The following is a 26,962-nucleotide window of genomic DNA, read 5'->3' as shown; positions in this document are numbered from 1 at the left end:
AAAAGTTAGGGGCCCAGTTAATACGGTCAGGTATCTGTAGTGAAATATTGCATTTCAGGTTGCTCTCATACAAACCGGGTACATGTATGTTCAGTTGATTATCAACATTTACAGGGGATTAATTGATACAAGCTAATGCTTGTTTTATGTAATTGTACAATTGTATTTAATGGAAATTAAATTAAAACCTTTCAAAACTCAACAGGTTAAAATAAACATATTCAAAATACATTCAACATGTGACAGTGTTAAACTTTTCAACTTTAAATGTTTCTCATGTCCCCCAACAGCAAAAATTGCAAATGAGACCATTATCAGTATTTTGCAACCAGAGCCTATTTTCTTCCAATTTTTTGTTAAAGTTCCTGGACCTTTTGTTTTTTTCATAATCTTGATAATATTTTTGCTTTTCGGCCGCCGTTTGTACTTGCTTTTCAGCGGGCTTAGTAACCCCATCAAGAAAATGGCACATTTTTTCCTCAGTTTACTGGCTTCGCGTACATCACACATAGGGCGCCGCCATTACAAGGGAGATAACTCGCATCGGCGTGGTATGTCTAAAGTTCGTTCCAAAAAGCTAGCAGTTCATCGGCATCTCTACACGAGATGTGTAAATTAAGTTTGTGGTTCCGATAATAATGAAGCACATGCAACAGTGAAAACCGATGGCCACTTTTGCGAACCACGCTTTCAAATATTGCGCCACATTGGGAGGAAGCACTGCGCCGCACATGGGGTCACATGGCGTCGCAGTTTAAACGTGTCCGGTATAGACCGGTATAACGGACTTTCTCTTGACAGACCTCCATTTTTAAATGGAGTCGACTACGTTTTTGAATGATTCATACTATTGCAATCCATTTCCCAGTAGACATAAACATATAGTCCAGACAGAGCAACTCATTATATTCCTTTCAGTTCCCAAGAGAACTGTGAAAAAACGAAAAGAGGCAAAAAAAACACCGAATTATGGAAATTTTAATTTTTTTCAACCTGGTCGCCTCCTGGGCCCCTAACTTGCGATTTTTAGGCGCCCAGCCGATTTTTTGGTCGCACTGGGCGACTGCTAATATTTTCCCCTGCCAAGTGCATCCATCATCTAGCCTGTGAATGATAAGTCGGACTATCTTGTTCTACAAGTCAGTTACAAAATAGATTGTAATGGGTGGAAATAGTTGTGTTGTGTTAATCTATGAAGATTCTATTAGGAAAAGATAAGCTAATTAAACTGCAGACTCCCTGAAATTTGTTCAAGTCAGGTAAAAAAATGAACATTGTTCACCAAAGAACAAGCAATTTCCAATGATTTAATCTGACACTGCTTGATTCCAAAGTCTGTTTTAGAAATTGTTTGCTTTAAGTCTGTCTTTTACATAGCTGTTTACTATTACTCTATTTCAGAGCTTGTCTGTTTTCGAGTTTGTTTGTTTCAAGTCTATTTCAAGAATGTGGTTGTTCCAAGTGTCTTCTAACAATTTAGACTAATCTGCATTAGAAGCCACCTGTAAAGAACAAATTCAACAAAACTGTGTGGTTATATTCTGTTAAAAAATATGGTCTCTGGAGCAATTACAATGTATGCCTATATATTATAATGATTTGACCTGGTGAGCTGCTTTTGACACCAGAAACCCTGTTTTAATTTTAACCTTGTTTTCATAAAGACAAACATTCAAGCCAAATTTCATGCAAATCAGATAGAAAATGTAACCAAGTCTTTTCTATGATGTCCTTTATATTTTGTCTATACCAAGAGTTCATGGTTCATACAGAATATCAGAGACAAAATTCAAGTACTTTTCAAGCACTTTTCAAGGACTTTTTACAATTTTTCAAGCACTTTTTTTTTTTTCAAAACCACGACCTAATCTGAACAACTTTTATTACGTAATGCAAAAATAAAACAACCATCACTTGTCACACCTTTGAAAATGACGTAATTCGATTATTAGATTGATGTGATTCACTATTTTGCTGAGGTTTAACGCTTTTCTTGTGATTTTTTAGCGCACTCCTACTAATGATACCTCAAAATTTTGTCACACGACGTACAAATACACTTCGTTCTGTCTGCTCTACAGGGCTTCAGCCACTGTTTATATTCGTCTTTTGTCTCCCGCTTACTTGAGTAAACATGTTTATTTTTCTTACACATTTTAATTCACTGGAAACACGCGCAAATAGCTAAAAATTGCGAGTTATTATTCCCCGTATTTTTTAAACGGAAACGGAAACAAGCAAACGGTGATACAGTAGAAATAGCACTCTGTAAATATCGATAAAGTGTGGCCGTAGACCACTATAATAGCATACGAGTGACCCGATCCTGCAATTTCACGAATTTATTTTCATTTTCTCCGATTTATTTTAAGCCTTAAATTCTAACAAAGCAAAGTTACGGAAAGAATATTTTCAAGGAGTGAAAGGTCAAATTCAAGGAGTTTTTTTCAAAATTCAAGTACTTTTCCAGGTTTTTTAGGGTTTTTGTCATTTTCAAGGAGTTTTCAAGGACTACCATCGAATTCAAGGACTTTTCAAGGCCTGTGCGAACCCTGGAGTTACTGCAGAAACGCTGCCTATTATAGAACATACTGTCAATGTATGTTTCATGAAGACTGCTTAAGAAATGTGACCTCATATGGGTAAGTAACGCAAAATAAAACAATCTGAAATAGTACAAGGGCCATAACTCTAATGTGTTACTGCAGCCATCATGCCCATTACCTGGTGTTATGAAAAAATCTTAGAAGACATCTTGCAGTCCAGGTGAGTTATAAAGTACACCCTTTAAATTTATTTTGGCTTTTAAACTTCCTCTCATCAAATAGCTTCAGATGTATTTCTCTTTTTTTTTGTGGGGATTGTAATGAATATTGCAGAGATAGGCCAAACTTCTGGCAGACACTTTGCTTGATTACTCTGGCTCAAGAACATGAATATTTTAAGGCTACTGTATAGAAAAGATGATATATCACATCTGTATATCCCTCACCTCTAGACAATCAGTTACCCTGGCAACCATCTATTGTTAATGCTGATTTTCTTCCTAAATAATGAAGTCTTTAATCATCCTAGAAATTCATAATTCCTTGTCCACCAACTAACAGGCATATACTATATCTGGAAAATGTCAAATATGATCACTCTTTGATGCAAGATTGATACATGTACTTCAGGAATACAGGTAAGACACTTTGGTCCTTCAGTAATAGACAAAATATTTCTATACCATTCCTTCAGTCGTACAAAATAAAATTTATTTCCATATGAACAGAAGAGCAAATTATATTGTGAAACTTAAACAGAAAAAAAAAACAGCACATAAATTTGGAATATGAATGGGCACTTTATTTAGAAAAGAGGTACTAAGACAGTATTATGTGAGTAAAAGATTAAATCTGAACACTTGAAACTTGAGAAAACCCGAATGACGTATATGCATCAACTGATTACGATAAAAACTGAAATTGTGAAATAAGTAAACGTTTACTTAAGACATAACAGTAAGATAATCTCTTTGCGGGAGGTGTATCAACCAACAAAATTACGTCAATCCAGATTGACATCACTTGAGTCAAATGCCCCTTCTATTTCATGTGAGACTGACTTGTACAAGATATCAGTGATTCATCTGGAAGCTCCATCTAAAATAACCTCTTTGAGGAGTGGGATCTGTGTTCTTCAACCACTCAGCAACATGCAGGCTGTGATACTGCTTCTTAAAACACCAACAAACCAATTCCTGAGAGGTTATCAGTTACTAGTACAGAATAATGTGAAAGATCAGTGGTGAATAAACTGATTGATCAACAGACAAACAAATAATAATCATAAGTTACTTTGCAAACAGTTCTTCAGTTATATCATGGAGGTCAGTTGTGACTTGCTCTATAAGACTGAGACATGCCTAGGGCTCTTACAAAAATAACATTATCATACACACCTAGTACCTTACTATAAATAACAAGACTGCATTGGGTAGAATCTATAACCCATGCCAATAACCAGAAGCAGGCAACATAACATGTTTTGCCAGACATGAGTAAAGTCATTACTATATATAATAAACAACTCACTGGTGATGGTGTCCTTACGTGATTTTTAGCACTCTTAAGCTGTTGCCATTTAATAAGTGTATAATAAATTGCAACGGTTATCTATTGAAGCCTTTATTATTTTCCTATTTGAAAGTCTTAATTCTGTAAATAATTTTCGTTCATAAAGAACTATGGGAAGTAAATCTTAACATGAAACAACAGAAAAATGATAGCAGACTTTCAATTTCTCTCCCAAGTATCTTTTTTCGCAATACATGTATTATATAAATTTTGAAAGAAATCATTATCAGAAATGACCTGAAAATAGAAATACTTTCTGCAGTCATTTAAAAGAAGGAAGTTATTATTAATCAAAATGTCTACTAACTAAAAATTTCTCTCCATCTTTAAAATTCTGTGGAAAAAAAATCAATGGGAATAAATGATTGTATTGCAAATACGCATTTGCATAAAATTACCATGTTTAAATTACGTTTATACATCATTGTTATAATCAAATATATCTAAAGAATGTTTAAATTAAATTATCATAATATACGGTAGGTATATGCATACTTACTTATTGATAATCCTATTGCCTCTTTGCAATTTGACCAACAGATTAAGTATTTCCTATCAAAATGCAAGGATGAAATCTGGATGCCAAATATAGCACACTTTTATAATAATTTTCATACCTTAAGTTATCATATTGCTGCTTGACATCACTATACTCTTATGTATATACATTTTTATATATCTGCTCGAGCATAAATTATATCCCCTTTAGGAATGAATATATAATACTACACTATATTCTAAGCTGTCCATTAGTATGCACAGTGTATATAAATCCAGCTGAGACTACAGTAACTATGTAATATTTATTTAAACCCGAACTCTTATTTAGCCGTTAAACACTGAAAAGATCTTGTCTATTAATAGTTGCATATTTAATAAGATACTTCTCGTCAACAGCAAAATGTAAGATTAAAACTCGTAAATTGTAACGCTATTAATAGTAAAATCGACTATGTACACAATGCAAGCCGCAGCTATATTTAACTATACCAGTTTAACCGATAGCAGTGATGTAAATTGGTCAGGCAGTGATGTCACAGTGTGACTAGCACCTTGTGAAAATATTCACTATTTCTATTTTTACAATTGCTACGTATCTGAAGTTGCAAAATAACAAGTACATAACATATAAATATATTTTTCACATGATTGTTTGACGTCGTGAGAGTGAAATAAAGCCATTACATAAAATTGACAATACACTAGTGTATAAATAAAGCTTTGACGTTAATGTCGTTGAAAGTATAGGAGACAGGTCAAATTGACTCGTTTAATGCTCAAAGTTAAAGAAAGTGGAATCTTTTATGTTTCGACAGGAAAAGCTAACATTTGATAAAAAGAATATTACATTTGTGAATTTCCACACTCAATTTATTAAACTCACTGAATAAAATTGACAATATGCTCGGCAGAGACTCACATTTTATTCAACTCATAAAAATTCAATATGAAAAGACACTTATGTAATATCCTCTATGTCACTAACTGCTAATGGAGTATATTAAACAAGTAATTTAGAAATACCAAATAAATTATTCAAAAGATCAGAGATAGCTAGCAAAGTTAAATAATTTCAAAATAGTCTATATGCATGCCTGTTATTTCATGTCTGCATTATTTCAAAATGAACACTAATTCCTTATTCACAATAAGTCAAAACTTTATGGAACTGCATGCTGTATATTTAAACTTAAAATGTATAAAATGTATAATGAGGCAAAACAAAAGGGTATCATAACTCCTAGTTTAAAATGTTCCTACTGTAAAGATTGATTCAAAGGACAGTTACAGTCTCTATACAATGGAAAACAACTCTTTTAGTTTAATCTGAAGCAAGTCCCTCAGTAAAGAAAAACTTCAATATTTACAAAAATCCACACCATGCCCCTAGTTCTATTTCATTTGCACATAACACTAAAACCTCTGTGTTCTAAATGTTATCATGACATTAAATTATGCAGCCCCTTTTTATGCACACGTATCAACAATTAAAAGGAAAAATGCTAGAGACTGAACAGAACAAATTTAACTTTTTGCACAGTGGATGTGGATGTATCGTAAGCTTACTTCAAATACTGTCACAGGATATTAAATCCTCAATTTTCTGCCTAACTTAAACTCAACCAATTACAAATGGGTCTATATTTTTCTTTTTTTTTTCATACATAATTCTTGATTCTTAAAAGATGTCTAATTTTTGAACATGAGAGACCTAACTCAGACAGCCACATGATGCTGTGACACATTAAGTACTTTGTTAGGCAAGTGGAAGAGCTGAAGTGTCAACATTTGACTTGTATGTACCACTTGAGAAAATCTGAATATGGTAATATTCACCACTTCCTCACACTATAATTACTTACTTAATAAGTATGAAGGGGTCAAGGTCACACGTATACACCTCATGATGAACCATCTAAATTAGGAGATATTGTTTTTGCTCTAGTTCCTACTGTATACATGTTGAAACACCAGTGCAGATCTATAGGCCCCAAAGAATAGATCTTGCAAGCGTAAAATACTGCTCAAAAGGTGATTAAAAGCCCCACCCTTTCAAAGCAACAGGGAAGGCAGTGTAACTACATCTCTTTGTCAGGGATAAGGCAATCATTTCATAGATATTTCCAAAACTAAACATTTAGCATCAAAGACTGAAAAAGAAATAAATTACTTATTATAATTCTTACAGTGCAGTCCAAATGTCACCTATACAAATCATTACATGAAACTGCCACTTAACGGCAGCTGCATATCGATTGAGAGACATCATTTCATTCTTGTATTTTTATCAATAGCAATGATGTCACAGTCTCTGCCAATGTTCTGATTAAATCAATAATGAAACTATAGCCGTATAATACATATACATTCGACTCCAGCAGACATTTTGGCATGCTCCTACTGTCTGTGTAACAACCATACTTACAAGAAGGCATCAAATACATTGATTTTGGTGTGTATATCTCAGTCAATATATATTCAGCAACTAATTAACACCTTTCGACCATGGGTGATACTCGGTGTAAAACGCATGTAAATCAGCAAATCAGAATTACTGACTCTGCTGAGACAAAACTGTCAAACTAAACAGTTGACAATCACCTCATTTTAACATATTCTTTATAAACTTCAACAATCCTTGAAATAATCTTTACCAGCAACAAACGACATAATCTACCCTGATAATATAACATGATAAAGTCATATCATGGTAAGCAACATTCTTAAGAACTTGACCCTTTTTATGTACTCCCCAAATATATATCCTAAATTTGCACTGGAGCTAAAACCACATTAACTTCCTCCGAAACTTGCCCAGCTTAGTAACTTCCATGAGTAAATATCCAACAAGAAATTCTTATTCTGACTCATCAATGTCTTTTCAAAAATATTATTCAAGATGATAAAACACTTCAGATTTTGATAAAGTATACAATTTACATTAAAATTTTAATTATGTTCAATCAGTGCTGACTACACCTTAAACTTCCTGAGGTTGATTTTCCTATCCTGGTTGCCCCAAAGAATTTAAGAAAACTAACTAGCTCTAAGGAATGATATGAAATAAGAACTATTGTATTTTATTCTATAATTATCTTTCTCTTCTTTCTGATGGTGTTAATCAACAAACTCTACCAAAATGGATCTCAAGTGACTGCATTTTATTATAACAAGGATCACTGATCTTTATATAAATTTAAAGTTAAATCCTGTAGTATGAATTTTTTTTTTTTTAAAGCAGAGTATTTATTTTCATTTCAATATAATTTCTATTTTTGCATTTAGGTTTGATAGATATTGTGATATTTTAACAATCTCAACCAAAAGGCAAGTTTTAAAGCAATGAGTTAAGCTTAAAGAATCTTACTTAAGTCTTGGTTGCACAACTAAGACAGGAAAAAAAGGGGATATAATAATAATTTATAATGATAATGATAATAAAATTACAGATTTCTTTTACTACATAAGAGAAGCATATTTTTCCACTGAATAACTGCTGTATCACATAATAAAAACATATATTTCTAATAGAGATAACGGACTTTTTGTTCCTTCAATAAATCTCTTAAAGAAAATCATGTCACAAAATCCTGTAAATTTAACATTAAATTTTTCACTAACCTTTATCAGTTTCTATTTATCCATCAATAAATTCAAAGATCCCAACATAAATTATTAATAACCTTCCTGTTAATCAAGATCAAACTGCACAACTTAACTGAAGTGTCACAATTTACAATACTGTCAAAAACTGTCTTAAAATTTTAAAGTACACTTACGGCTGTCAAATACTTCAGTAAACCATCAACATTAAAAAATGATACTCCTCAGGCTAATATCCAGATCTGAACAATTTAAATACTTATGTCAGTGATCTATAGATGGTCATCCATCAATTTCACTGATCAATACTCCATGTGACACATACAAAGGTTAAAAATACACTCATATTTTTGGCTTTTTTTTTCTTCCTTTTCTTTTCGTTTTCAAAAATATTTCTTTTCAAGTATTTAACCCAAAACTGGAAAAAGAAAGAAATTTAGGTTTAAAAAAGTAAACAAGTTATAATCAGTTACATATCTCCAGTATTGTATTTATTCATTTACTTCGATGTGGACATACAAAAACAATCAATCTTGAACAAATACCAACTACATTTTAACAATTAACCAAACAAAGAACAATTCTTTTGTACATTTTTTTCTTTTCAACACAATGTATTGTACATTGCTTTACTTGATCAAATCATCATTACTTTAGGGTCAATTTAGCCATTAAACAAATGAACTTAAGCCTAATAAAAAAATCTGACTTTAAGGGGGAAGCACTCTTACAAGAATTTCAAAACATTTGTTGCCGTAAGATGTAGGTAGATGTATACTAAAAGTAGCATGAAACTAGTTTAAATCTTTCCTAATCCAGTGTGTATCCTCTGAACTGGTATGAACATGTTTTTCAGACAAAATTATACACATTTCAAGCAGTTTCCATTAATTTGTGAATTCAAAATTATTTGCAGATTCTTTCAATGATTCCACTAATCTATTTAACCTTAGTAAAAAGGAGGAGATGGATTAGTAACAATATAATAAATTATAATACACTTTGACTGACAGTTAATATCTGACATAGTAACCATAAAAATTCTGTCCTTGCAATAATGGCAGGGTGACAAAAGTGATGGACTGAAAATTGTTAGTCAACTTGTACTGAAATGTGACAACTGCAAAATGTAAATTTTTGTCCCTCGGGCATGTGGATTTAAAAAAAAAAACACCTGAAATTAGAATCAATGTAATAATAATGTACTCTGTATCTATCTTGTTTTCTCTAATTTGAATACTGATGAACATACTAGGGCGTTTTATTGAATCTACTGTTTTTATAACCTCCCTTTATGACTCTTTAACTGTGAAAGTTCATGTGCAGTATTAAAAGTAGCACTTTTCTATTCATGTAATTATGCATAACATCTATTTGGAAAACTGTTTCATCTGATTTTAACATAAAATTAAAATTTTAAAGCCTTATGAAACTTTAAATTTGCATCTATAAAAATCTACAGTAATTTCCTGATAATTGCTTTACATATAAAACTAACATTTCATTTTCTAACTGATGGGAATATAAAGAGAAAAAATGTGATGAAACACTTTATCATAATTAACTTTTTCTGAAGACAGAACACAAACATTTTTTTTTTTTATAATTCTGTCCACATTTCTACAGAAGTTATTTTAAATATCCATGCATGGACTAAAACATTGCAGACAGGTCAAGAAACAATGTTGACAATCAACTTCCAAGTGTGACCTTGACCTTTCAACCATTGATCTGCATGTTGTGCAAGACACATCATCTCACTATGCAGAACATTTGTGCCAAGTAATATTAAAATCCCTTGCTGAATGACAGAGGTATAGAAAGTATAGGCAGATGGAAAAGCACAAACCTATAGTCCCTGGTTTTCAAACAGGTGAATACTTAGAACTTAACTGAATTCATTCAAGATGTAAAAATGACACCAGGGATTACTGTCCAACATACGTATCACTCAATCGCTCAAATACAGGACAGAAGCTATATTCATTATAAATGATGAACAATTCCACTTCCCCATATGAAATGAAAAAGTGAACTCTCTAGAATAAGTAAGGAAAAGATAAGACTAGTTTTTGCATGCTCCAATATACAAGATGATAAAATAGACAGGGGAAAAATTAGCATTCACTGACAGCTAAGATTAAAGTCTGACTGTCAAGTATAGAACCATCTATTTCTTATTTCTTTCTGAGAAGATCTATCATCAACTTGCAGATAAAGAAAATGTAAAATAATTACATTAAATCTGACATAACATATATATTGGCAAACTTTAATCTAATAAGAGTATCATAATTTTTTCTTGCCTACCTAGCGGGGAAAGTATACATTTATCCGAGCACGCACCGGGGTTAGATATTCCTGTCTTTCCCTAGGGAATAACCTTGTCTAAAATAGCGTGAACTAAGGTGACGTCACATAGTACTGGTACCATTGTGACGTCATAAACTTTATAAATAATGTCAGGAAATACCCAAACCTATTTGTCTCCATGATCTATTTTGAACATGATAGGCAAGAAAAATGATCTAACATGTCTGCCTGTGTAAGACAGCTATTTTCCCTACCCTCGGGACAGCATGGATAAAAAACCTCGCTAACCCTCGGTTTTCCATTCCACACTGTCCCTCGGGTAGGGAAAACCCCCGTCTTAACCAGGCAGGCATGTAAGATCCTTATATTCTGAAATTATCAAGAGTGCCAGAACTGATTAATCAACCCACAACCCTCACATTCAAGCCCATACAATAAGGCACTATAAGGCAACTGAATTTTCCCCCCAAGAATGTGAACAAAAAGCCTCAGTATTATTTTCCACTGTCCATGTCTTCCAGGCCTCCAGATAATGATCGTCTTATTTAGTCAAGTACTTATTAAATTTAATGATTACACCCGAGACCTGCTCCCAGGATTTTCTTGCATACCTGTACCCTGACTACCGTTTATCCATCCTCCCCTATATACAGCTGTGTATCACATATACTGATTACTTCCTGTAAAACTAAGCTCTACCTTGACCTGTAGCTGACTCCGATACTTACATGTAGACATAATCAGGCACTAGATTCTAGCAATTAATGTCATTCTGACAATACCAGGAAAAACTACACATAACACTCAAACAGGCTTACCTTCAGTGTTATACATATGCTAATCCATGCTGGCATTCAACAGAAACCTGAAAGTAGAGGAGACAAACTGTTAAAACAATTGATGCAGTAGGAGATATAGTACCTGTATTACTGGGTGCAACAACACACCAGCGCACATTCCTCAGCACACTCACAATAGCAGGAACTAACCACACATCTGTTAACTCATCTACATCTGCAATACACCATTTGTTTTTCATATATTAACTTTTAACTTACCAAATCGTGGCCTCAACGCGAAACTAGTCTATCTGCTTCTATTTCTATATACATATAGACTAGTTTCGCGTTGAGGCCACGAAATCACCTAGTAGAAAGCACTGCAGTTGAAAACAGTGGAATGTCTTAACAAGTGAATTAACAGTGAATTTCAACAGCGGTAATGAATATTCTGCTTCTTTGATTGCTATCTGGTTAGAACTAGTAATGTGCGACTCCTGCTATTTGATGTTTAGGACACTTAAGCATGTGTCTTCTGGTTATTATTAGACAGAATCTTTAGTAAGACCTTGCTTGACGTTTTAGCTAAGAGTCTGAGTCGTGCATGGGACATTTTGCCTTGTTCTAGTGAATTAAAACTGGGCAAGAAAAGTTACTTGAAATACTTGACATTTTAATGTCAACTTGACCTTTATATTGAGGGTTTGGGTCTTGTATGTCACTACATCCTCTTATGATGCCGAACATGCTGAATATTTGTACCAAGATATTTGGATATACATGTATACAAAAATTATAGAAAAAGCTAACTAGAGATTGTTTTTCACAAAAACACGTCTCCAACCAGATACAACTCAGAAATTGCAAACAAGAGGGCCATGAAGGCCCTGTATCGCTCACCTGACCTACTGACCTAAAGATCATCAAGTTTAACATTCTGACTAAGTTTCATGAAGATACAGTCATAAATGTGACCTCTAGAGTGTTAACAAGCTTTTCCTTTGATTTGAACTAGTGACCTAGTTTTTGACCCCACCTGACCCAAATTTGAACTTGACCTAAAGATCAACAAGATTAACATTCTGACCAAGATTCATTAAGATATGGTCATAAATGTGGCCTCTAAAATGTTAACTAGCTTTTCCTTTGATTTGACCCGGTGACCTAGTTTTTGACCCCACATGACCCAGATTCAAATTTGTCCTAAAGATCATCAAGTTTAACATTCTGACTAAGTTTCATGAAGATACAGTCATAAATATGGCCTCTAGAGTGTTAACAAGCTTTTCCTTTGATTTTACCTGTAGTAACAAAAAAAACAAAGTCCCATAACTCTGCAATTTTTTTTTCTAAAAGAACCTAACATGCCCCATGCACAACTACTGTTGGTACTGATCACTTGTGTGAAGTTTCATTAAATTGTGTCAAGGGGATGAGGAGAGATGGTGCGCACAAGATTGTGTCTATGTATATAGTATAGTAACAAAAAAAACAAAGTCCCATAACTCTGCAAATTTTTTTTCTAAAAGAACCTAACATGCCCCATGCACAACTACTGTTGGTACTGATCACTTGTGTGAAGTTTCATTAAATTCTGTCAAGGGGATAAGGAGAGATGGTGCGCACAAGATTGCGTCTACGGGTAGACGGCCAGACGGACAGACAGACAACTTGAAACCAGTATACCCCCCCTTACAACTTTGTTGTCAGGGGGTACAACTAGCTTTTCCTTTGATTTAACCGGGTGACCTAGTTTTTGATCCTACATGACCCAGATTCAAACAGGACCTTAAGATCATCAATATTAACATTCTGACCATGTTTCATGAAGATACAGTCATAAATGTAGCCTCTACAGTGTTAACAAGCTTTTCCTTTGATTTGACCTGATGACCTAGTTTTTGACCCCAGATGACCCAATATCGAACTTGTTCAAGATTTTATTAAGGGTAACATTCTGACCAAGTTTTATTAAAATCGGGCCAAAATTGTAAGCTCTAGAGTGTTAACAAGATTTTCCTTTGATTTGACCTAGTAACCTAGTTTTTGACCCCAGATGACCCAATATCGAAATCGTCCAAGATTTTATTAAGGGTAACATTCTGACCAAGTTTCATTAAGATTGGGCCAAAAATGTGACATCTAGGGAGTTAACAAACTTTTCCCTTGATTTGACCTGGTGACCTTGTTTTTGACCCCAGATGACCCAATATCGAACTCATCCAAGATTTTATTGAGGGTAACATTCTCATGAAGTTTCATTAAGATTGGGCTAAATTGTGACCTCTAGAGTGTTAACAAGCTTTTCCTTTGATTTGACTTGGTGACCTAGTTTTGTCCCCAGATGACCCAATATCGAACTCGTCCAACATTTTATTAAGGGTAACATTCTGACCAAATTTCATTAAGATTGAGCCAAAAATGTGACCTCTAGAATGTTAACAGTCAAATTGTTGATGACGGACACAGGGCGATCACAAAAGCTCAACTTTGAGCACTTTGTGCTCAGGTGAGCTAAAAACCCACCCAAAAATCAAGGGCCATAACTTTGCTGAAAATCATCTAACCAGAAAATGCGGACAATAATGCACAATTTAAGGCTTGGCAATCATCACTCTTATTGTGAAGTTTGGTGTAAATCCATTCAGTCGTGTCAGAGCAGTTGCATGGACAAACTGTGACATACAGACAAATGGATAGACTACACATTGACAGACAGTACTAATTCAATATGTCTCCTAAACTGCATTTGAGAGACATAATTAAAACGTTTTAACTATGATTATTAGTCTGATCTTGACCTCTGAGCTGCAGGTTTATGTCTTGCATGTTACACACCATCAAAAAACGGTGAATGCTTGTGCATCTGTCCATTCATGTAAAAGGGAAAGCCTATATGAAAAATGACACAAATTCTTTCCGACATGCGAGTGTGGCCTTGACTTTAATGTAGGGGTCTTGGATTTACCTAGTTAAGCTGAATGTTTGTACAAAGTTACTTGAATATCTGTACAAGATATTACTTATTTAAGTAACTTCAAACACACAAAATCCTAATGTCCAGCTAAAGGATTAAACCAACAACATAGGCATGAGCCTTTATTGGCTGGCTTAAAATACAAGCACAATGGTCCTAAAGACATAAACCATCATGATTCATAACTGCTGCAAATTTGTTAATAATCACCTTTAGATTTGGCAGTATTTTTCTTGTAATAAATATTTGCAAGAAGATGCCAAATCAGTGTCTATGAAAACATGTAGCAGCTTACACTTGGCAATTCAAGCACCTAGTTCACAGGTACTACTGTAAAGCCAACTTTGTTCATCTAGTACAAAACTGTATGTGTTTTCATTTATATACAGTTAATTAAAGTTTTTAACAAGAGCTGTCTCCATAGGATGACACATGCCCCCGATGGCACTGTGAATGAATAGTTATGGCCGATGTTAAAGTTTAGGACCTTTGACCTACAGACCTGGGTCTTGCGCGCGACACGTCGTCTTACTGTGCCACACATTCATGCGTAGTTATTTTAAAATCCATGCATGAATGACAAAGATATGGACCGGACATGCCTATCATTGCACTATCATGAAATATGACCTTTAATGTCTAAGTGTGACCTTGACTTTTGAGCTACAGACCTGGGTCTTGCGCGCGACACGTCGTCTTACTGTGGTACACATTCATGCCCAATAATTTTAAAATCCATGCATGAATGACAAAGATATGGACGGGACACGCCCATCAATGCACTATCATGAAATATGACCTTTAACGTCTAAGTGTGACCTTGACCTTTGAGCTACAGACCTGGGTCTTGCGCGCGACACATCGTCTTACTGTGCCACACATTTATGCGTAGTTACTTGAAAATCCATCCATGGATGACAAAGATATGGGCCGGACACGCCCATCAATGCACTATCATGAAAAATGACCTTTAACGTCTAAGTGTGACCTTGACCTTTGAGCTACGGACCCGGGTCTTGCGCGCGACACGTCGTCTTACTGTGGTACACATTCATGCCTAGTTATTTGAAAATCCATCCATGGATGACAATTAAAGATATGGACCGGACACGAAAATTGTGGACAGACGGTTCAAAAAGTATATGCCTCCCTTCGGGTCATAAAAAGACTGTATTTAGCCACTGGCACAAGACCAGAAAGAAATTGTCTAAAGTACATGTTATACCCTACCCCTAGGTATCCTATTCAAACCATGATACCCATTAGGATACAGGATAATATACTAGCCCAATTTCAATTGCACATTTCCCACTTAAAATGCACGGTACTATGCATATTAACCAACTGCTAATTCATCTTCCAGCATACATCAGTCACATTTTCTCAGAGAAACTCCACAAATTTTATGTTTTCCTTAACTTACAAATTTTCCTCTTATAAGTGTATCTAGCCCCTTAAAGAACACCATCTGGTCAAATGGAGGCCCTGATGATATACAAAAGAATATATCACACGGAAAATGAATTAAAGGGAAAGGAATGCCTTACCAAAAGTTTGTTTTATGTCAAAGTCATTGTCCAGCCCTTCATAACACTGTTAATGCTTAACCTTGAACCTAGTAACTTGGGTTGTGCACTCTGTGGTCTTAATGAGATTAATAATCAATGCTGTTTTATGAAAATCCTTTCAGTGACTAAGAAGACACAGAACAGACATAAATCTAAGCTATTTGATCTTGAACTTGTGTGACAATGACCTCGGACCCTATGACCTGGGTTGTGCACCCTGCATGTCATCTGGATGAAAATCCTTCCAGCAGTTAATCAACAGTATGACCTTGACCTCGGACCTAGTGACCTGGGTTGTCTGTCCTACATGTTATCTTCATGTGGTTTACAATGGATATCAGTTTTATGAAAATATTCGAAATGGTTAAGACAATATGGAGCTGATCGACATAAAGTTAAGTTATTAAATCTTTGACCTTCACATGTGACCCTGACCTTGGACCTAGAAACCTCGGTTGTCTGCTTAGCAAATCATTTTAATGAAGTTGACATTTGCTGCCAGTTTATGAAAGTCTTGTATATGTAGTGGACACAATGGACGTATGCACAGACGGACCAATAGACATGCATTCATGATTCCAGCACAGTCTCCAAATATTTTGGGTGTACAATTAGAACACCATTACATTTCTACTGCCATTTTTAACTCGGTAATCCAGTTCTCATCTTTAATTCTGGTTAGATTTTTGTTGGAATTATTTTTAAAAGTCCTGGTTTTCCAACTAAGTTATTTTAACCCATTCATAATTATGTTAAACATACTTTGTCAAAGGAATGTTTGTTTGTTTTGTTTTGGGTTTAACCAATTTTTCAACAGTATTTCAAAGGAATAATATAAGAACTATCATATTATATTTGTGAAATAGTTGCAGGTACATGCAGGTTTGAAAAATTATTATCTCCCTTTGCCTATTTTGGATGAACAACCAAAATAGTTGGAAATAAATTACTTCTAAAGCTTTACACAGTTTTTAAACTTTCCTTTTGATTCAGGTAGTGAAATATCCTGATGTCTATGAAATGGAAATGTAAAACTATAATAAATTATACTGAAATCAGAAGAAATAAGCTTTTTAAATACTTTCATAAGAAAGGGGGATAATTACAAAATTTCATAAAAACAGTAAAATATACATTTCTAATAGAGGGCTTAAACTGTATGACTTTGTAATGGGTATTTTTGTTTCTTATAAAAATCTAATAGAATAATCCAAAAGTAAAAAAAAAAATGTCATAAAATGTTGCTTAAATGTGACTGGCCAAGTTAAAATCACGCTGGTTCAATGTCATGTATAATTACTGTACATTACAATCAGAAATTTCTAAATGTTATTGTTACCTTGGTAACTGTTATGAATAAGAACAATTACTATGAAGAATATTTGTATTTCCATAGCATGGAATATTAATCATAGCATTCTGCCTTGGGAAAAACAGTGTAAAACTAACTCTTCAGGGAGAAGGCATCTTATTCTGACAAAGACAGAAATTCTTTGAGAAGAATACTGGTACCAAAATTATTATCTTTAAAATGACTAGCTTCAAACTACTGTCAAACCTTTGCTAAAAACACTAAGTCTTGTGAATACAGACCATTTACCTCAAATGTCCACTTAGTCTAGTTTTAATTCTGATTTAAACATTTTCAAGTGTAAGGTTATTGAGATAGTAATTTCCATGCAAAACTTTAACCTGAACCAAATGAGCCTAAGGCGCTCACCTAAAAAACCTTAACCATCTGACTTTGCTTCTAACTTTAGCGAAAATCCTTTAAGTTGTTCAAAAAAACAAAAGTTATTTCAATTTAAAGTTTTTTTTTCTGTATTTTGCTGCCATGCACCAAAAACACATAACCATCAGAAGAAATCATTCAATGGTGTTTCTGTTTTAACTTCAATGGCCCCTAAAAGGGCACAGGTGCCCCAAGACATAAGACCTTATAAGGAATGAAGTCACAGACCACGTTTGATAAAGATCCATTTAGTGATTCATGAGAAGAAGTCTTTAAAAAAGGTATTTTTAGCTCTGATGACCCCTAAAAGGGGCCAAGGTGAGCCATTTGAACAAACTTGACAGAGGTTCATGCTAGGATGCTACTGACCAAGTTTGGTGTGATTCTGACCAGTAGTTTCAGAGGAGAATATGTTTAAGTTAAAAATGTTGATGCAGGATGCCAACGATGGACAACGGACTACCCACCTATGCTGATCGCTCACCCTGTACAAAGTTCAGGTGAACTAAAAAGGGGCATACTTCTGGAAATACTGCAAACCCTCTTTATTTTTTAACAGCTGAGCTAAATATGTACAATGCTTCTCATGTAAGTAGTGATCAAACACCAAACATGAGGCAGGGAGAATTAAGAGATTGCATACAAACATTATGTATACCTAAACTATTTTCAAATTCTCTAGAGATGAATTCAATTTAATCTTAACAGCTCTTGGACAAAGATCAATATTAATCCATTATATTATTGTTTAACTAATCACTTGGGATATTGTTTTTTTTTACAATCTTACTGTTGATGTTTTTAAAACACCATTAAAATATCATCAGAGCTTCCATTTCAGAAATTTAATTCATTTGGAATTCACAGAGGTCATATTGCGCTAAATTCTATTTCTAAGCATTTCCACAGAGGTCGCGAAAGCCGTCGGACCGTCGGACATTTCCGGTAAATTTTGATCCGGTCCGGCGTGATATATCAAGTTCACAAGACCGAGTGTCCGATAAAAATTGCAGGTCAATATCATAAAATAAGAAGAAAGTCCTCCGCGATTTCGAGAAAGTTTGACTTTCATCATTAAATTGTAACATGGAATCCCGAGAAATTGATGTCAAACTATATTTTAGTAAGCGCTTGTTTCATTGGTACTAAAAATAGAAACAGTGGAAACCCCTCACGACGTCACGACAATTCTAAGAACGCGCGTTATCATTGGATGCTTACTACTCGCGGATGGTACTCGATTTTTGTACGCGGGAACCAGACGGGAATTTCCAGAAATTCCGGGTCAACTTTCTCTTTATATGTCAACATCAACGTGACTCGGTGCAAACAATAGACTTGTGGGGGAAAAGACAGCGATGATATAGCAAATGAATATGAATAAAATCTGTAAAAAGATCCTTTGGAAGCAAAGAATGCAACCAAGAAGAATAACAGCAGACTCGTTTTGACCGAGTCTGTTCGCGAGAGGACATCTCTCACGCCTCCCAAGCAACGGCTTAAGCGGGACTCTTAATCTATTACACAAATGTTGAATGGACTCCATGGTCCAAAAGGACCAGAAAATATAACAACACTGAATCCAAGTACAGGGAGACTTTTTACAGCCTGAAAACTTAATGTCTGAAATCTGTTTCAGTTAATATGTGGAAATAAACTAAAAGGATGTAGATTCGTGTAATGCTGTCTATATAGTTTAAGACTATGTATAAATACCAGTTTTAAAGATCAGATACCAAATTTATTAAAAAGAATTCGGTCTGGTAAAATATTATCCGGTCCTGTAAAAAAATCATGTTTACCAGACCGACTGTCCTGTGAATATTCAGGGTCTTTCGTTAACACTGATTTCCAATGTATTTAAGTCCATAATTATACTATACTGACTGTTCTGAGCATGGCACTTCTATACAGGTTAAACACAAATCTTCTACTGTTTAGCAATTTGTTTCCTTGACTTTTTCTTTTACAAAAGTGTCAATATGTCCTAATTTCACATACCTGAATTCTATGCAATATTTTTAAAGATTATATATTTGTGTGTGTGTTTCGGACTAAGGTCTTCTTCAACAATTTTTCAGTCATATAAATGACGGTGTCTGCTTGTAGCAGTCAGCACAACGCCCAACTTTATAGTGCTGCCTCACTGGAATATCACGCCGTAGACAAGTGGCATGATATCCCACCCAGTCACATTATACTGACACCGGGCTGACCAGTCCTAGCACTATCCTCTTAATGCTGAGTGCCAAGCAAGGAAGCTACTAGTACCATTTTTATGTCTTTGGTATGACGCTGCCCGGGATCGAACCCACGACCTCCCCCACTCGAATCGGGTGCTCTACCACAAGGCTACTGTGGCGGTCTATATAACTGAATAAGATGCAGAAACTTTAAACAAGAGGGCCAAGATGGCCCTAGGTCACTCACTTGAGTAACACACCATAATAGTGTAAATGTTTACCTAGTGATTTCAGGGAGACAAATATTCAGACCAATTTTCATTAAGATTGGACCAAAAATTTGTAAACAAGCATTTTCTTTTATTTGACCTAGTGACCTAGTTTTTTATCAAACATGACCAAGATTCGAACTCTTCCAAAATTTCATGAAAACAAACATTCTGACAAAGTTTTGGGAAGATTGGAGCAAAAAAGTGGCCTCTAGAGTGTATACAAGCTTTTCCTTTGATTTGACCCCACATTAACCAGATAAAAATTTGTGCGAGATTTCATGCAGACAAACATTCTGACCAAGTTTCATGCACATCAAATGATTTAACAGGTGACCTAGTTTTTGACCTTAGATGATCGAAATTCAAACTTTGGCTAAAGATCATCTAGTGTTAACAAGATTTTCCATTGATCTGGCCTAGTGACCTATTTTTTGACACAACATGACCCAGTTTCAAACTTGACCTAGAGATCATCAAGACAAACATTCTGACCAAGCTTCATAAAGATTGTGTCACAACTGTGGCCTCTAGAGTGTTCAAAAGGCAAATGTTGACGGACGACACACGCCGACGCACGCCGGAAAATAACTGGTCACTATACCTCACCTTGAGTACTTCGTGCTCGGGTGAGCTAAAAAAAAACCATCAGACCAAGATTAATGCATGCTGCTTGTAGAGGACACCTACTTGCATACCTCGGCATTATTCAAACAGGGTTTACAAGTGGCCTAATTCAACATCTAAAGGACATAATGTACCTTAGATGCTATAGAGTTAAAATGTACGTTAAGTGGTCAGTTTTATCCTTGTAATTTAACAAAATCAGGCAAAACTGATCAGTGCCAAAATATATCCTAAGGAATGGCCAATGGCTTAATGTAGAAATAACGTGAAATTTCAAAATGAAAATAACTGCAAAATAAAGGAAGCATCTTAATGACTTTGGTTACAATTTAGCTGCATGTTTTTGTTATGCATATAAACTAAATGTTATTTCCTGTTTTTTGTAATTGTTTTCTTGTATGTTGTCATAAATTTGAATATTTAATTTACATATTTTTTATTGAATCCATTCTTCTTTATAACCAGTTCATAGGCAACAAAGAAAGTAGTGCTTTCCTAGGACAGCTGCTATAGCTGCGTTTATAAAATTTAAATCCATTTCAAATACCAATACAAAACAGCATATCTGAAATTAGGACTTGTCTATTATTAAAAACAAGAGGGCCATGAAGGCTCCATATCGCTCATCTGGCCTACTTCTGTAACCCATATGAACTAGTACCCAATTTCACCAAGATTTCCAGGAAGTCAAAATATTCCGACCATGTTTTATGTGTTTTATGTAAATCAGGTGGAAATGTGGACTCTAGAGTATCAACAAAGTCTTTATAGTCTGACATACTGATCTACTTTTAGACCCACTTTCAAACTTTATCTAGATCTTAAAGTCGAATATTCTGACTTGGTGTCATGAAGATCAGGTACAAAATTTGGACTAAAGTGTATTAAAAATGTTTTTCTATCATTTGAACCAAGAACTAGATTTTTATCCCAGATGACCCAGTTTCAAAACTGTCCTAAATTTACAAACATTCTGACCGATTCTAAAGAAGATCAGGTAGAAAATGTAACATATGGAGTGTTAACAATCTTCAAGATTTAACCTAGTGTCCCACTTTAAAGGTGGTCAATCACATTTCAACAACATTTAATGACATTTTTTACTTTTTGTATATTCTGGTAGAGAATTATTTAAGGAACAAAAAGACCGATTACATAGAGTTAGATTCCTATTTGAAATGTATATTTTATTATTTTTATAAAATTTTGTAATTACTCCCCTTTAATATAAAAGTATATAAAAAGCTGGGTATTTCTTTTTATTTCGATACAATGTCTAGTTTTACATTTGCATTTGATAGACATATCAACTATTGAACAATCTGAACCAAAATGCAAGTTTAAAAGCTGTGTATAGCTTCTGAATTCATTTATTTCCAATCTATCTTGGTTGCGCAACCAAGATAGGCAAAGGGAGGTAATAATAATTTTTCAAACTTGCGTTTCTAATGAATTCCATCTAAATACATAATTTTTAATGCAAATATTTTACAAATATATTACAATATGTCTAATATTTATACATTTCCTTAGGCAAAGTATGTTTATCAAATTTATACTTCTGATAAAATAACTCTATCTTTGTTGGGCAACCAGGATAGGAAAATGAAATTTTAAAAATACCTCCAGTGAAAATCTAATTTGTATTAAGTGTTAAGTGAACATAAATGAGTGTAAATGATCAGATGCTAAAGTTTCGAACAAATCCGCTACATGGCCAAAATCTGATTATCCACCTTTAAGACCAAAAATGACCCAATTACAAACTTGACCTTAATAACATACTTGTAAACATTAGAAAAACATTCTTACCATATTTCATGATGACGAGGTAGAAAATGTGGTCTTAAGAGGGTTAACAAAGTATTTTCTAAGATTTAAAATAATGACATAGTTTTTGATTACCAGGTATCAAACTTATCCAAGATTTTAATCAAGCAAACAATCTGACAAAGTTCCATTAAAATATAACCAAAATTGTCATCTCTATAGGGAGTTAACATTACACACTGCAAAGCCACAGACAGCAGGCTATCAAAAAAGCTCACTTTAAGCACAAATGCTAAGGTGAGCTAAATATCTCATACAGCATAAAAGCTCACTTTAAGCACAAATGCTAAGGTGAGCTAAATATCTCATACAGCGTAAAAGCTCACTTTAAGCACAAATGCTAAGGTGAGCTAAATATCTCATACAGCGTAAAAGCTCACTTTAAGCACAAATGCTAAGGTGAGCTTATAAATACTCATAGACAACAGCGTAAACAGCTAACTACTTTAAGCACAAATGCTAAGGTGAGCTAAATATCTCATACAGCGTAAAAGCTCACTTTAAGCACAAATACTAAGGTGAGTTAAATATCTCACAGTGTAAAAGCTCACTTTAAGCACAAATGCTAAGGTGAGCTAAATATCTAATACACCATGCTGCTCAAAGGACATTCTAATCAACATTTAAAAATAACAGTATCAGTAGCCAAGACAATTTATTGCAATATTTTCTCTACAACTTCTAAAAGGTTTCTTTAAAAGGGGTTGAAAGGTTATTGGGAAATTACAGATGTTACAACCCGCACAAGACTCTGTCTTTTACTCAAGGAAAACCATCATTAACTTGAATTGACGATATTATTTCTTCTCCTTTTTATTCAAAGAAACTTAAGTGCAGAATCACGTAAAAAAAAAAAACATCCAATATCTACAATAATCACATACTATTTGCCCCATCTTTCAGGAAACCTATTGATTTCCAGCCATACAAGACCTGCGTCCAATTCAGATCAAATCATATGCCTTCTCTCACTATACATATTGATTTTAAATGTCTGCGATTTTCTCCCTCACTGTTGGAAATGAGAAAAGTGATTCTAGGTATATGCAGATAATCACCTCACAAATTACCATTGCAAAACTTCCAGGAAATTACATCAATAATTTGGTACTTTTTCATAACAAAACTCTTCATCATTAATTTTTGTCACTGCTAATAACTACACTAGAAATTTATGTGTTATTTTGAATTATTTCCCTTTACTCACATTATCACAGGAACTGAAAATTAAAGCTTTGACTTTACAACTTACGATAGAGAAAATTATACTCTTAATAAGTTCAATTCTGAAACTGCAAACAAATTCTCTTTCATGAATAATTTAAGCATTTAGAACAATGCCAAACGTAGAATAATTGCTTGTGTGACAGACACCACCTCAGTTAAGTTAGATGCAATGGCCAAAACTTTAAAGCTTGCCGAAAATGATGCGAAGTTACAACACTACATTCTGAAAGGAGGTTAGTCTTTAGTAAACAAGAGGGTCATGATGACACTATATCGCTCACTGGTTAAACTTGGCCTTAGAATCATCAGCTTTTCCTTTGATCTGACCGGGTGACCTAGTTTTTGACCCCATATGACCCAGTTTTAAACCTGGCATAAAAATCATCAAGATAAACATTCTTACCAAGTTTCATAAGATAGGATCATAAATGTGGCCTCTAGGGTGTTAAACTTTCCCTTTGATTTGACCTGGTGACCTAGTTTTTGACCCCACATGACCCAGTTTCTATCTTGGCCTAGAGATCATCAAGATAAACATTCTGTGCAAGTCTGTATCAAAGCATAAATGAAACCTCTACCGGTATATGGCTGAAAGGGTCAAAATAGGAAATTTTGCCCCTTCTGGGGCAATAAATCTAGAACCCATGATGGAATCTAGTCAGTTTTTGAAATGAACCAAGACCTTATTGTAACTTAAGTTGTGTTTAAGTGGGATTGAAATCAAATGTAAAATGTCACTTCTATCGTGTTCACAAGGTAAAAATTAGAACAAGAGATGTTCGTAAGACAGCCAATGCCCTAGCTACTATTCGAATTGTTGTCCCAAAAGCAGGAATATTACCCTAAATGTTAAAATATCTATAGAGTTTCAATCCAGTATCTGCATTAGTTTTGGATATAGTAACTTGTATGCAAAACTTAACCAGAAATTTTAAGTTCCAAAGGGGATATATTTTGGCCAAAATGCATGTCAGAGTTATGGAACTTGATGCTAATATAACCTAGTTTTATAACCCCAAAGACACATGTGAAGTCTCAATTCAATATCTGCATTTGATTTAAAGATTGCACTAGTAACTTGCACGCAAAACTTTAACCAAGATTTTCTAAGTCCAAAAGGGGATATAATTTGTACACGTCAGAGTTATGGGACTTGATCCAGTAAGGTTGGTAACTGACCTTGTAAAGAAAAAATAAATTAGTTTGGGAGATAGTAACTTGCATGTAAAACTGTAACCAGGATTTTCTAAGTCCAAAAGGGGCATAATTTGGCCAAAATACATGTCAGAGTTATGGGACTTGACCTAGTGAGGTTGGTAATTGACCTAGAAAAAGAAAAAATAAATTTCAAAGTATGTCTTTAAATGACAGCCATATGTACTTGCATGCAAAAGTTTAACCAAAGTGTGACGCCGACACCAGGGTGAATAGAATAGAATAGTCAAGCTAAAAATTGGGCTCTTTCAGGGGTCAATCAGGGGCTGTAACTCTGGAACCTAAGATTGGATCTGATGGATTGATCATGGAATCAAAGATCTATTGTTGTTGAAGATATCTTGCAAGTTTGTATCAAATCAAACCATAAATGGCCTCTATATGGTGGCAAAAGCCAAAATAGCAAATTTTGGCCATTTAAGGGACCATAACTCTGGAACCCATGATAGGATCTGGGCAACTTTCGGAAGAAACTTGAGATATTATGCCAATACAAGTTGTGTTCAAGTTTGATTAAAATCGATTGCAAAATGTGGTCTCTATTGTGTTCACAAGCAAAAATAGCAAAGTTTGGCACTTTAAAGGGCCATAACTCTGGAACCCATGATGGGATCTGGCCAGTTTTCGAAAGGAACCAAGATATTATGCAACTGAATACAAGTTGTGTGCAAGTTCGATTAAAATTAATTGCAAAATGTGGTCTCTATCGCGTTCACAAGGACTGTGAACTGTGGACGGACGACCCCAATGATGGACAAAGGGTGATCACAAAAGCTCACCTTTTCACAGTTTAGTTTATTTAAACAACTAGAGATACCACACAACAGCACAGACACTCTTTTAACTGTTCTGTCTAAGCCAGACTAGAAACTCTTAATTGCATTTCTCAAAATTAATGCCTCTTTTTATGTTCTGTCATTTTGTCTGGGTTTCATATATTGTCACACTAGCACATATTTCAGTGAACTTCCCAGCTTTTAATGGAAGAAAACCACCCAAATGGACAGATGCTACACATGGAAAAATACACTCTACTTGTGTTCAGGGGCAAGTGCTTCAAAATCAACTCTGCCACAAAGGGACCTTTGTCATTTTTAACACTTGAACAGATCAGAGTACTCTTCAAAGAAGGTAACAATGGAATACTCTTCAAAGAAGGTAACAATGTTAAAGGAAAAACATGCAAGGAAAAACTTGGATTTGTACCAAAACTGCAAAATACTAAACTGAACAATAAAACAAGAGGGCCCTGAAGACCCTGAATCGCTCATCTGACCTAGTTGTTAACCCAGATATCATAGCATCTAATTTGGCCCAGATTTCAGAGTGACAAACATTTTGACCATGTTTTATTTAAACATAGATCATTAACCAAGTTTTTCAATGATCTGACCTAGTAACATATTTTTTGACCTCAGGTATCCCACTTTTGAACTTGACCTAGATTTCTTGCAGATAAATATTCTGACAAAGATTTATAACCATAAGGTGGAACAAGAGCACCGCCTTGCGGGTGCTGACGCTCATCTGATTTTTTTTGTATAATAGAAATATTGTCCTACCCATGATTTTCTAAGTCTAAAAAGGGCCATCATTCTTGCAAAAAGCAGGATAGAGTTATGTTTCTTGATGTACAGTGTCAAATTATGATTGTGAAAAACTGTTGCAAGTTTTAAAGCAATAGCTTTGATAGTTTATGAGAAAAGTTGCCTTAAACATAATACTCAACCAAGAAAATGATTTTCTAAGTCCAAAAGGGGCAATAATTATTGCAAAAAGCAGGATGGAGTTATGTTGCTTGCTGTACAGGGTCAGCTTATGATGGTGAACAAGTGTTGCAAGTTTCAAAGCAATAGCTTTGATAGTTTAAGAGAAAAAGTTGACCTAAACATAAAACTTAACCAAGAAATCTGATATTTTCTAAGTCCAAAAGGGGCCATAAATCTTGCAAAAAGCAGGATGGAGTTATGTTTCTTGCTGTACATGGTCAGCTTATGATGGTGAACAAGTGTTGCAAGTT

The 26,962-nt window shown here is 34.5% G+C and overlaps 1 protein-coding gene across 13 annotated transcripts in view; it reads right to left on the bottom strand.

The window, feature by feature from the left end:
• LOC123530428 (plasma membrane calcium-transporting ATPase 2-like) overlaps positions 1–26,962 on the bottom strand; it is a 178,231-nt gene that overhangs the window by 94,846 nt on the left and 56,423 nt on the right. For 8 of the 13 annotated variants that reach the window (XM_053521513.1, XM_053521524.1, XM_053521525.1 and 5 more), the window contains one exon: positions 11,354–11,400. The gene's annotated coding sequence lies outside the window, so the exon portion shown is untranslated. Of the gene's footprint in view, positions 1–2,992; positions 3,016–4,617; positions 5,060–8,240; positions 8,264–8,398; positions 8,616–11,353; positions 11,401–26,962 lie in introns of those variants that run through there. The other 5 variants (XM_053521520.1, XM_053521523.1, XM_053521516.1 and 2 more) reach the window with 5 other exon arrangements.

This window comes from Mercenaria mercenaria, chromosome 13 (genome assembly GCF_021730395.1).
Source record: "Mercenaria mercenaria strain notata chromosome 13, MADL_Memer_1, whole genome shotgun sequence".
NCBI classification, from domain to species: domain Eukaryota; kingdom Metazoa; phylum Mollusca; class Bivalvia; order Venerida; family Veneridae; genus Mercenaria; species Mercenaria mercenaria.
Note: the sequence above shows the minus strand (reverse complement) of the source record. Positions and strands in the feature narration are given on the sequence as shown.